The sequence below is a fragment of the Cupressus sempervirens genome, chromosome 5 (genome assembly GCF_028749045.1).
Source record: "Cupressus sempervirens isolate cs-2001-9-10 chromosome 5, ASM2874904v1, whole genome shotgun sequence".
Lineage (NCBI taxonomy): Eukaryota > Viridiplantae > Streptophyta > Pinopsida > Cupressales > Cupressaceae > Cupressus > Cupressus sempervirens.
The window spans coordinates 661,041,543-661,054,029 of NC_143122.1; the positions used below are offsets into that span (position 1 = coordinate 661,041,543).

General features: G+C 37.8%; 1 pseudogene; it reads right to left on the reverse strand.

The window, feature by feature from the left end:
* Positions 1-5,347: 5,347 nt before the first annotated feature.
* On the reverse strand, positions 5,348-11,154 carry LOC149557630 (pathogenesis-related protein 1-like; annotated as a pseudogene).
* Positions 11,155-12,487: the final 1,333 nt, after the last annotated feature.

Genomic DNA, 12,487 nt, shown 5'->3' on the forward strand with positions numbered 1-12,487 from the left:
GAAAGTAAAACTGGGGTGGGGATGAAACCCACAAAGCTTCTTTTCTACAATAGGAAGTTAGCTAGTTAAGGCATACAATGATCGCTTTTGGTGATCTTCCCTGTTAGGAGCAAAGAGGATTGCTAGATCCACCTTGTTAAAGGATTTAAAACATACTTTACAAGTATGCACTCTGTTAGGAGATTTATACAAAGACTGTTAAGTCTACCTTGTTAGAGGATTTTTAGATGATTCACCTGTTAGGATGAACCAATCAAATCTACATATACCTTGATTAGATCCTTTGCAATAATAACCTCTTATGATTGACGAAATCTTTACTGCACCTTGTGAACCTTGCTAATATACTGCTCTGCTACTAAATTCGCATCTGTCTCTTGTATCACAATATGTACATATTCATACATGTCTCTTATCCATTACAACAATTACAACTCTTTATTATACACATATATATACCATTTCAGTAATTATAGATGCAAGGTCGGTTGAACACAAGTAAACAAAATATAACTGAGTCGGCCAAATAGTAAAATAAACTCGGTTTCTTCAGACAGACTTGATGACCTTTTGATACACGGCATCCACTACATTACATGGCATCGTCATGCACTCGGTAGAGGTAGGGGCTCAGTTCATACTAGTCATACAATGTTTCCTGGAACTCGGTAACCATTGGTGACTCAGTAGATATAGTGTCACTCGGTAAAAACTAATTTCTTTGTTAACCAACTGAGCTCGGTTAACACTGAGTCCTTCTTCACTCAGTCAATACTAAGTCCATCTTTACTCGGTTAACAGTAAGTACATCTCCACTCAGTTAACACTGCGTCCATCTTTACTCAGTTAACACTGCTTCTATCTTTACTCGGTTAACACTAAGTACAACTTTTCTCGGTTTGAACTGTGTCTTTGATGCTCAGTTTGAACTGTGTCTTCGACGCTCGGTTTGAACTGTGTCTTCGACGCTCGATTTGAATTATGTCTTTGATGCTCGGTTTGAACTATATAATGAGTGTTGTCACTAATGGAAAATACCTTTAGGCCAACAGGTTCCAATACAATCATTTAATAGTCCTAATCAATTAAATTGATTTTAAACTATAATTTGAAGGTCTCATGCATAGAAATTGTTATTTTAACCTTGATATACATAGATGTGCATAAAGTGTCTTCCAATTTCATGGATGTCAAGAATCTAAATAGAAAAGAAAAATGGAGGAGAATAAAATGAAATTTGAACATATAATTATTATTTTTAGAATAAACACCTTAAAGTGTAACTATGAAAAAAGTAAGTACTACACTATACATCAAAACATGAAATATAACCATTAGCATTATTTAATGACTTCATAATTAATTAATTGTTAAAAACATAAGTACATCTTTAATGAAAGATTCAATTAATATTATGATGTAAATTAGTGGATTGTGTTGAATTTTGTTTTTAATAATATTGTAGTTTTTGTTACATTCATATTAGAATTTAGTATTAGATGGTTGTTTTCTTTTGGGTAGTGCCTTATTGTGATACAATTTGTACACTAGGGTTCATTACTAAACAAGTGCCATCTAGTGGCATGTACTTATCATTGGAATATATAAAAAAGTCATTAAATATTAAAATAATGAATATATATAAGAAATTAAGGCTAAAAAGATAGATATATAATACAATTATTATTTTTCAATTATGTACTATATATTATTTTAGTATTATAATATGTATTATAAAATAATATAATAGAAATTAAGTTTATATGTTTATCATGCATATAACTGGTTGGTATGTTCAAAACTATTTCATAATTAGACATAGTGAATGCAATAGTACATTGACTACCTATGACAACTACAATAATATTTCATATTATATGATCTATGACTGTTATATGATGTAAATAATCTTCCCGTTTGATAACTGTACATGGAATAATGAAATAGAAATCAGTTTCCATGTTCTCCAACCAAAATTGAATGAATTCAACATCTCATAAAGCCATTTTATTTAAAATTTAAGAAAAATTGTAGTGTCACGTTTCTTTTGAAAACATTTTATGAAAGCATTCTCTCATAAGAGCTGCATTTCAGGCCTTTTCGAGATCAGAATTTTATCTAGAACCGAAACATATTTTCCTTCTTCGAAAAGATTGTTCATAATTCCAGTCAATGTAACCCTTCATATCTAAAAGGTAGAGCAATGCGATAATCAAGTTGAAATTTATCAGCCAAATCATTGTTTGTCTTAAATGGCAGAATAGCAAAACCTATATACATTTTAAAGCAACCAAATTAACTGTTGAGAAACATGTGTCTCAACCTTGCAATCCTTTCTTGGAAAATTCCAGAATTTGTTTGTGGAAGTTTTCCACTTGTTTATGCATTGGAAAATGGTTAGTGAGTTGTTAAAATGAGTCTTGTCCATAGTAGAATATAGGTAGGTCATTTTAGAGCCTTGATGACTCATTTTGTGACTTTTATGGGGGTCTAGACTAAGAGACAAAATTGTGGACGGGATTATTATTTTAACCTGGTTTTTTTTCCATATTGGAAATGTAAATGTCAAAAATGGGTAACATGTGACATGGTAGTTTTTCCCATGGTTTTGTAAAACCATAAGTGGTTTCCAGGTTGTAAAATCACTATAAAAGGAGGGCTTGGGGAGGTGTTTGTGTAATTGAGTTTAGTTTGCAAGACTGGTGCTAGAAGGAGTCTCTCCAAGTTCGAGTTGTGGTGATGCACTCCTATAAGAACTTGAATTGCAAGTGTATTGTAATCATCTTGGTTTGATAATACATTGTGCGAGTTTTGGAGGGTGGGGATTTTCTCCCGGAAGGGTTTTCCCACGGTAATCACTATGTTGTATGTTCTTTGTTATTTTGATTATGTTATTATGCATTTCTTGAGATCTTTGCAATAGTTACTTTGATTTTCATAATCGTCCTCTCAAAGATTAGCATAGGAAGCGATTACGTGCACCTTTTCTTCCTTACAAGTGGTATCAGAGCCTGGCCAGTTTTGGTTCTATTTGTTGGGTACAGGGTTTTTTGAGCTAATCAAGGTTTGAGTGGGAGCTTGTGTAGAGCATTTCATTTTTGTGTCGCAGGATTGAAAAGATGGCAAGCATGTTAGGGAGAATTGATGTTGAAAAGTTTTCTGCCACAAAATTTGAGATGTGGAAGCTAAAGATGGAAGATCTGTAGTTTGATCAAAATTTATGGGATGCAATTGATGAGAACAAGTTGAGGCCCACAGATCTGACATTAGCTGCACAATATGATGTGATTTATAGAAAAGCTAAAGATCTCATTAGATTGTGTCTTGCAGACTCGATTCTGATTAATGTCCATGAAGAACCTACCGTGAAGAAGCTTTGGAAAAAGCTTAGTGAGATCTATCAAGCAAAATCACTTGTGAATAAGATTTTCTTGAGGAAGAAGTTGTATTCCTTGAGAATGGAAGAAGGTGGACAAATTTTTTAGCATCTGGAAAGGTTTAATATATTGGTGACTCAGTTGACCTCAATAGGGGTGCCAATGGATGAAGAAGAAAGGTGTCAAATCTTGTTATGTTCGTTGCCGGACTCATGGGATAGTCTTGTGATGGCTATAGGGAGCACTTCAGTTGTCTTGAAGATGGAGGACGTTGTTCGTTCTCTACTTTCTAAGAAGATGAGAAGGAAGGTCTCTCTGAATGCCAAAGAGGCTTTGAGTGTTCGTGGAAGACCAAAAGAAAGAGGCAAGAACAAAAAGCAGCATGGCCATTCTAGGTCCAAAAATAAGGGGAGATGGAAATCCCCTTGTAAGTCCAAGGAAATTTTCTAGAATTGCGGCAAACCTGGACACTTTCGAAAGGACTACAAAGAGGAGAAGAAAAAGAAGAAGAAAAAGAAGAAGAAGAAGAAGCAAGATTCTGATTCTGAGTCCGAGAAGGAAGATGGAGATGCTTTCATTGTAGCCTTGGCCACTCATGCAGGTGAAAATGCATGGTTAATAGATTCAGGTGCATCTTTCCACATGACTCCTAATAGGAATTGGTTTAGTAAGTATGAAGATTTTGATGGTGGTAAGGTGTATGTTATCTTTTGTTTGTTAATATTATTTTAATGCCTGAGCCTTATAACATGGTTTCTACAGCTTGCAAGTTCTCCATTGTCAAATTTGTAGAGATCGACGGTTGGCACTATCTTGCCATCGAAAGCTGCACGAGATTTATGTTCGCAACATGGCGCCCTGATGACACGTGTCCAATGGGTCCAGCTTGCTGGGCAAACATGTTTCGATGGGTCAAAAAAGTTCCATGACACCATGGGTGCTATGTCGCTATTGTGTGTTGGCCAAAAAATCTTCATAGCGACATAGCGCCCAACAAAAATGTCTTACAGCGAGCAGGTTACATTACCGAGAAGTGTTCACGGTGAACGGTCAAATATGATGGGCCGAAAAGTTCAAAAGGCGGCAAGGTACCATGTCACCATCAAAAAAATTATGATTTTTTCGATAGTGACATAGTGCCCGGCCGGCCAGAGGGTGTTCTACGGTGAGTCCCAGTGTTCGACGGGAAAGGTTCGCGGCAACAGAAAAGTCACCACAGTAAGAGCTTCAGGCAAGTGGTTGGGTCCCATTTTGTACCTCATCTGCCTAGTTGGCAGAGTTCGGTGCCATGGTGGTGAATCATTGGAAGACATGTGCAAATCAGAAGACATGTCGTCAGTTGGGCGCTATGACGCTATGGGGAATTGGTCTCGATTTCCTCATAGCGACATAGCGCCTTGTTGACACGTGGTCACTCTGTGGGGTCAAAGTCTTGGGTCTGCCAGGTTGATGCTTTGAAGGCCAATAGGGAGGTGCCAAGTGTATGAGTTAGAGCATATGTGGTTGACGGGCCCATCAATTTTCAGGGGATGTGCAGAGTACGAGGTGGTCCTGAATGTTAGATTGAGATTGATCTATGATAGGTGCCATCGTGCTATGGGGAACTACTCGAGAGATATCAACAACGACATAGCACCTGGGCACCACGTGTCTTGGTGGGACAATATTTTCATGTAGCCAACACAATAAAGGGTTTGGGTCGCTCGTAACCACCAGATCAGTTCAGATTGACAGATGACGCTATGTCGCTATGGTGAAGTTGTGCAATCTTTACCATAGCGACATAACGCCCATCCGCCACATGGATCAGTAGGGCCAAGTCTCACCAAGTACACCAGGTGTCATTCGAGTGTGGTGCTTTGTTGAGGTGGCACCAGATATGATGGGCTCAGGGTAAGGATAGCGCAGTGGTACGACGAGTCTTCATGATCGTCTGACATGTGTCTCACTGGCTCGGCCAAAGTTGGTGGTTAACGGTTGGCGGCCGGTGCAATCGTCGCAGTCAATGTGGCAGTTAGTTTTAATGTTGTGGCTAGGTGGTGGAAAGGTGGCGCAGTTAGATTGGTGACCACTACGGTTAGAGATATCAACAGTGACATAGCGCCTAGTCCAACGTAAGGAATGGTCAGTGCGTGGGACCTTCAGGAGGTGGAAAAATAAAGAGAAACGATTGGCCTATGTGGCCTAGTTGGCATATAAGGAATTCTTTGACTTGCTTTGACCTCGCAGATTCATGAGCAAGAAATAATGAATCAGGTTTTTTGCCATGAGATATCGATCTTGTGATCAATGCCATTGACTCAGAAGTGAATGCAAAGTGCAAGGACATTCTACCACTATTACAAATCTATCTACTATGTCAGGGGATGTTTTCTAGCACCGTTTTGTCTTCTCCAGGATCTTTCTCAGAGGAATATCAGATTTTGGTACTCAAAACCACCAGATCTTTGATTGGATTTTCAAGGTGAGAAGTTAATGCCAATAGGTGAGAAGTAAATCTAATGCGAAAAATCCTCAGTCATGCCTGAACTATAAAGGCAATTTTGTGATCTTTTCTAAAGAAAGGACTCCTTTTCTGATTTCTTTGCTACTACTCGCAGGTCTACAGTGTAAAAATTCCCTTTTTCTCTGAGTTGTATAACATTCTGTATCATCTCCTTCATCCATCAATGTGTATGTGCATCTGTCTTGCCTCTCATTGGTGTATTGTTGAGATTTGTGGCTTGCATACTGTATCTATTTTTGGCCTATTGGATAATATATAAGTGAAATCCTTTTGCTTGTGTTATTTAGTTTGGTTTCCTGATCTGTATGTGGTTATTGATTGACATAAGTCTGGGTGTGTATGTCTTTTGAATGTTATTTTGGTTTTGTAGTGCATATATGGGCAGAAATGAAGTCTGAACACTCTATTTTGGTGCATCACCTCCTTAGATTAGACTAGGTAGATATGCTTTTGTGCTCTCCTTCTCCCTTAGTCCTCTCCAAGAGTAGATAGGTGTGCCCTGATAGTAAGAGGAAGCCGGCCTTCTCCAGAGACTCAACCTCATAGTTCAAGTCCCACAGCTTGGAGGTTGTTTCCATGTTTCACTAGGTTGTCGTCACACATAGGCCTTGGACAAGGGTGCAAACCTAAGTGACAACAGTGTATTTGGGTGATAATTCAGTAGTTGATATTGTTGGTCGTGGAAGTATTCGTGTGAAATTTTCTGATGGTAAAATTAGAAGATTTGATGGTGTCTTGCATATCCCTGGACTAGCAAGGAATTTGTTATCTATTAGTAAGCTAATAGATGTGGGTGTGCATGTACAGTTTTTTGAAGCAAGTGTAAAAATGGTGAGAGGCGCTATGGTAATAGCAAGAGGAAGTAGATTGGGTACATTGTACCAACTTGATGCACGCACAATCGAGTGCAATAGTACGGCTGATAAGATTGTGAAAAAGACTACTCAGTTGGAGAAGGAGAGAGTTTCTCTTTCAATAGATGGTCATGGTTTTTGGGTACCCAAGGGTGCTCTATCTACTGAATCAAAGTTGCCTCCAGAGAAGACTATGTTATGGCACCAGAGACTTGGGCACATAGGTGAGAAGGGCCTACGAACCTTGAAAAATAAGAACCTTGTTGATGGGTTGAATGACTGCAATCTTGAGTTTGATTTTTGTGAGCATTGTATCTATGGTAAACAAAACCGCATTCAGTTTTACTCGAGTTCTCATCAGTTTTCATGTATTTTGGATCTAATTCATTCAGATGTATTTGGTCCAGTTGATGTTCCTTCTATTGGTAGATCAGTTTATTATGTATCTTTCATTGATTATTTTAGTAGAAGAACATGGGTTTATTTCCTTAGGAGTAAAGCTGAAGTTTTTAGTCATTTCAAAGAATTTAAAGCAATGGTTGAATTGCAGACTGGAAAGAAAATAAAATAAAATTCTTGAGAACTGATAATGGTGGTGAATTTTGCTCCAATATTTTTGACACATTTTGTAAAGATTGTGGTATTAAAAGAGAGAAGACAACTCTGTATTCTCCACAGCAGAATGGAGTTGCGAAAAGAATGAACAAGACCTTGATGGAGAAGGCTAGGAGTATGCTTAGTGGTGCTGGACTAGAACAAAAGTTTTGGGCTGAAGCTATAGCCACTGCCTGCTACCTAATAAACAGGTCTCCTACATCAGCTTTTGTTGATAAGACGCCAATGGAAGTGTGTTCGGGCCACAAGCCTTCACTTAGACATCTGAGAGTCTTTGGTTGTGAGGCATATGCTCATGTGCCAAAGGAGAAGTGAACAAAATTGGACAACAAAGCTGTCAAATGTATCTTCATCGGATATAGTTATGGTGTGAAAGGATACAAGCTTTGGGATCCTATTGCACAAAAGGTATTTTATTCTAGAAGTGTTATTTTTAGAGAAACTAAGCCTTCTTTTGTTACAGTGCAGCCAGAACAAATTAAAGAAAAGAAAGAAGTGATTCAACTTCCTGCTACACTTGAGAAAGTTGAATCAAGGCCCTTAGAAAGATGAGATGTTGAAGAGAGCTCTATGAGTTCTAAATCATCAGAGGAAGAGGGAGAACCTAATCATGAACCTGAACCAGATCTTGTTCGAAGATCTACTAGACAAAGGAAACCACCTGAAAGGTATGGGTATTCTCCTGATGATTGGAGGTGCATATTTGTATTAAATGATAACATTGATGAACCGAGATCTGTACAAGAGGCTCTTGGTATGAATGATTCAGAGTCTTGAAAAATAGCCATGGATGAAGAAATGGCAGCTCTTAAGAGGAATAAAACATGGGACCTTGTACCATTGCTTGAAGGACGGAAGCCTATTGGTTGTAAATGGGTGTTCAAAAGGAAGATGGGTTCAGATGGAAGCATTGAGAAGTATAAAGCACGTTTGGTTGCAAAAGTTTACTCTCAAGTTGAGGGAGTAGATTGTGGTGAGATTTTTTCTCCAGTAGCCAAAATGACATCCATTAGATTTTTTCTTTCTATTGCAACATCTTATGATCTAGAGATCGAGCAAATGGATGTGAAAACTGCTTTCCTTCATGGAGATTTGGAGGAAGAAATTTACATGTCACAGCCAGAGCACTATGTGGTGAAAGGTAAAAGTCATTTGGTTTGTAAATTGAAGAAATCCTTGTATGGTTTAAAACAGAGTCCCAGGATGTGGTACCAAAAGTTTGATACATATGTGTTGAGTTTGGGATTTGTGCAATCTAAATCTGATCACTGTATATATTTCAAATCTGATGGTGATGGTTTCCTAGTTATTGCCTTGTATGTTGATAACATGTTGTTTATTGGCAAAGGAAAAGGTTTGATTGTAGAGTTAAAATCTCAACTCTCAATAAAGTTTGAAATGAAAGATCTTGATGCAGCTAGGCACATTTTGGGAATGGAGATTATACGAGATAGACGGAACAGAAAGCTTTGGCTAGGCCAAAGTAAGTATGTTGGTACTATTTTGAAAAGATTCAATATGTAGGATGCAAGACCATTGAGTGTTCCTATTACTATGGGAACAAAGCTTTCTAGCTCACAGTGTCCTATAGCCCCATTGGAGATGGAAGAGATGAGTCGAGTACCATATCAAAGTGTTGTTGAAAGTTTGATGTATGCTATGGTTTGTACAAGACCAGACATTGCCCAAGTAGTGGGAGTACTTTCCCATTATATGTCTAATCCAGGAAGACCACATTGGGATGCAGTAAAAAGAGTTTTCAGATACTTGTGAGGTACCTCAGAGTACTCAATATGTTTTCATGGAACAGGAAGTGAGCATTCCTTGGATATTCGAGGCTATGTGGATTCAGACTGGGCTGGTGATGTTGATAGAAGAAGATCCACTAGTGTATATGTGTTTACATTATTTGGTGGTGCGATTAGTTGGATGAGTAAGCGACAGGCTGTGGTCACTTTGTCCACTACTGAGGTAGAGTATATGGCAACTACTCATGCTTGCAAAGAAGCCATTTGGCTAAAGAGATTGTGTTCAGATATAGAGTTCAAATAGGGTGTAGTGACAATTTATAGTGATAGCTAGAGTGTAATCTGCCTAGCGAAGAACCTGACTTTTCATGCGAGGACCAAGTACATTGATGTACAATATCATTTTGTGAGAGATATGATCGAGGACAGCAAGGTGAAGCTGGAAAAGGTAGAGACTTTGGTGAATGTTGTTGATGCATTAACTAAGACCATGAGCACAGAAAAATTCAGATAGTATTCAGAGTCTATGGGACTATCGGCCCCTAGCAATTAATTCCATGATATTTCGGATCCCCTGACTCTTGCAAGGTGTTCAACAAGTGGGAGAATGTTGAGAAACATGTGTCTCAACCTTGCAATCCTTTCTTGGAAATTCTAGAATTTGTTTGTGGAAGTTTTCAAATTGTTTATGCATTGGAAAATGGTTAGTGAGTTGTTAAAATGAGTCTTGTCCATAGTAGAATATAGGTAGGTCATTTTTAGAGCCTTGATGACTCATTTTGTGACTTTTATGGGGGTCTAGACTAAGAGACAAAATTGTGGACGGGATTACTATTTTAACCTGGTTGTTTTTCCATATTGAAAATGTAAATGTCAAAAATGGGTAACATGTGGCATGGTAGTTTTGCCCATGATTTTGTAAAACCATAAGTGGTTTCCAGGTTGTAAAATCACTATAAAAGGAGGGCTTGGGGAAGTGTTTGTGTAATTGAGTTTAGTTTGCAAGACTGGTGCTAGAAGGAGTCTCTCCAAGTTCGAGTTGTGGTGATGCGCTCCTGTAAGAACTTGCATTGTAAGTGTATTGTAATCATCTTGGTTTGATAATACATTGTGCAAGTTTTGGAGGGTGGGGTTTTTCTCCCGGAAGGATTTTTCCACGGTAATCACTGTGTTGTGTGTTCTTTGTTATTTTGATTATGTTATTATGCATTTCTTGAGATCTTTGCAATAGTTACTTTGATTTGCATAATCGTCCTCTCAAAGATTAGCGTAGGAAGTGATTCCGCGCACCTTTGCTTCCTTACATTAACCATCGTCACCCAAATTTCAGGCCTGATACCACGATTAAATGCTGGATGAAATCTAATTCAAACTCAAATTTTTCGTTGGTGACATACAACGATAAGCCCAATGAGCCGTCAATGTGCTAATCATGAATACGAACGCAATAAACCGTTAATGGCAGTAGTGTTATTTTATTTGTTAATCACTATACTGTTGCAAACAATATTCTTAGCAACTTCTCAATTACAAAATATATGCTTGCTATAAACAACTCATTTATACGGTCTATCGTTAATATAGTTGCCAGGAGGATCATAGCTGCATATGACCCATGTGTCATTGCTCTTACATTTGATGATTGAACACCCAACACTTTCAGTTGTTGCCCAAACCATCTGAGTATAGTGCGTGCAATCTGGGCCTGTGCAAATGTTAGTAGAAAGAACATAGCACTTCCTCTCATCAATCCATGAATTCATTGCCTGTCGACGTGTCCAATTTGGGCCTTTGCCCCAGAAGATATTTTAACCGTAGGGCGATCCTACTGAATGCTGGAGAAGGCAGTCGTTTCTTCTCTGTCTCGCATAATTCCTAGCAAAAGCGGCCACCGTATTATTCCATTTAAGAGGTGGAGCTCCGACGGATTTTCTGGCCACATTCTGAGGCTCAATGAAGTCCGCAATGGCCTGAGAATCGGTGAAGCCTTGTACGTGGCTTAAAAACCCCACTACCAACAGTACCAGCAACATTTGGGAAACTTGACTCATTCTTAATAGAATATAGCTAACAATAAGAATCGATCACAACTGATGAGCTTGCTTGAATGAGAGGTTGAGCTATGGTAATTATGACGCTGTCAAACAACCACCTTCTTAAATAGAGGTGCCAAATGATCACAATACAGGTATCGTGTAAATTGCAATCCTCATCGCTTGGAGATTTGATGTCTTGTGTTGTGGGGTAAATACAAATACACTTGTTGTTGCTACCTCCCTTGGGAGAGCGTCACTTCGTTCACAAGATTTGTTATTTAAAATATTAAATGCTTTCAAGACATTTGATTCAGTCAGGAAAACACCGTGTTTAGCGTTAAGTTATCTAGCCGACATTTTAAATATTTTCAGCAACGTGCAGGTTGTTTAAGGGCAACTACGTGCACGATGTTCAAATCTAAATCTATCCTGCATCAGACATTAGAAATATTAAAGCTCTCACATGCAAGTATTCACGTGTATTAAAAAATAAAAGAGAGCAAACGAACACGTTTTAAAAACTTGATAAGTAGGAGATGATTTCCACAACGTTTTATAAACGAGACGTTTTAAAAACGTTTTATCTATTATTATTATTAATGCTTGATTGGTGTCTGTACAAGGAATCATCCTAATAAAGGAACTTTTATATATGCAAATTAGATAGTACAACATTGTTTTGCGAAACGGAAACTTGCTACTAAAATCATGCCCGTTGAGGGAGAAGAAGAAGCTAGCATCGGTATTGGAATATTCTTGATTACCAAGCCATCGACGGTCAACTCTAATAAGGATTGTTAGTATCCAGCATTATGACACATTTTCAAAGGTTGAGTGTTAGCGGCACTTTTTTTTCGTTACCAATTATGTGGTTCGAAAATATCTAGTAGTGATTCTCCTAATTTCATGTGCTTAGAACTTTTACATTGTAAGTTAAATTTTGTTGATTTTTTAGGTATATTCTATAGTTGGGTGAAATGTTTAAAGTCAAGGTTTTGGCAAAAGCATCATTTCAAACAGCTTGCTGCATACTTACTATGTTCATAAATGAATAGTCGAGTCTTTATGAAATGTTCCAATTGTGGTACACAAATAGGACAATCAATAACAACAAAAAAATACTAAAAAATAATGGATTATTAGTACATGCTGGTTGTTGTGATTCCCTTGTGCTTCTCACAACTCAATAAATATATATATCATCAACCACAATACTTGAAAGAAAAAGTGATCTTTATCTAAACTACCTTGTATGAATCATGAATATATAAATCATAAAACTATTGACACATGTTCACAACTATTTGGTCACATAGAAATCCATTGTTAGAGGGAAAACTACATGGGGATG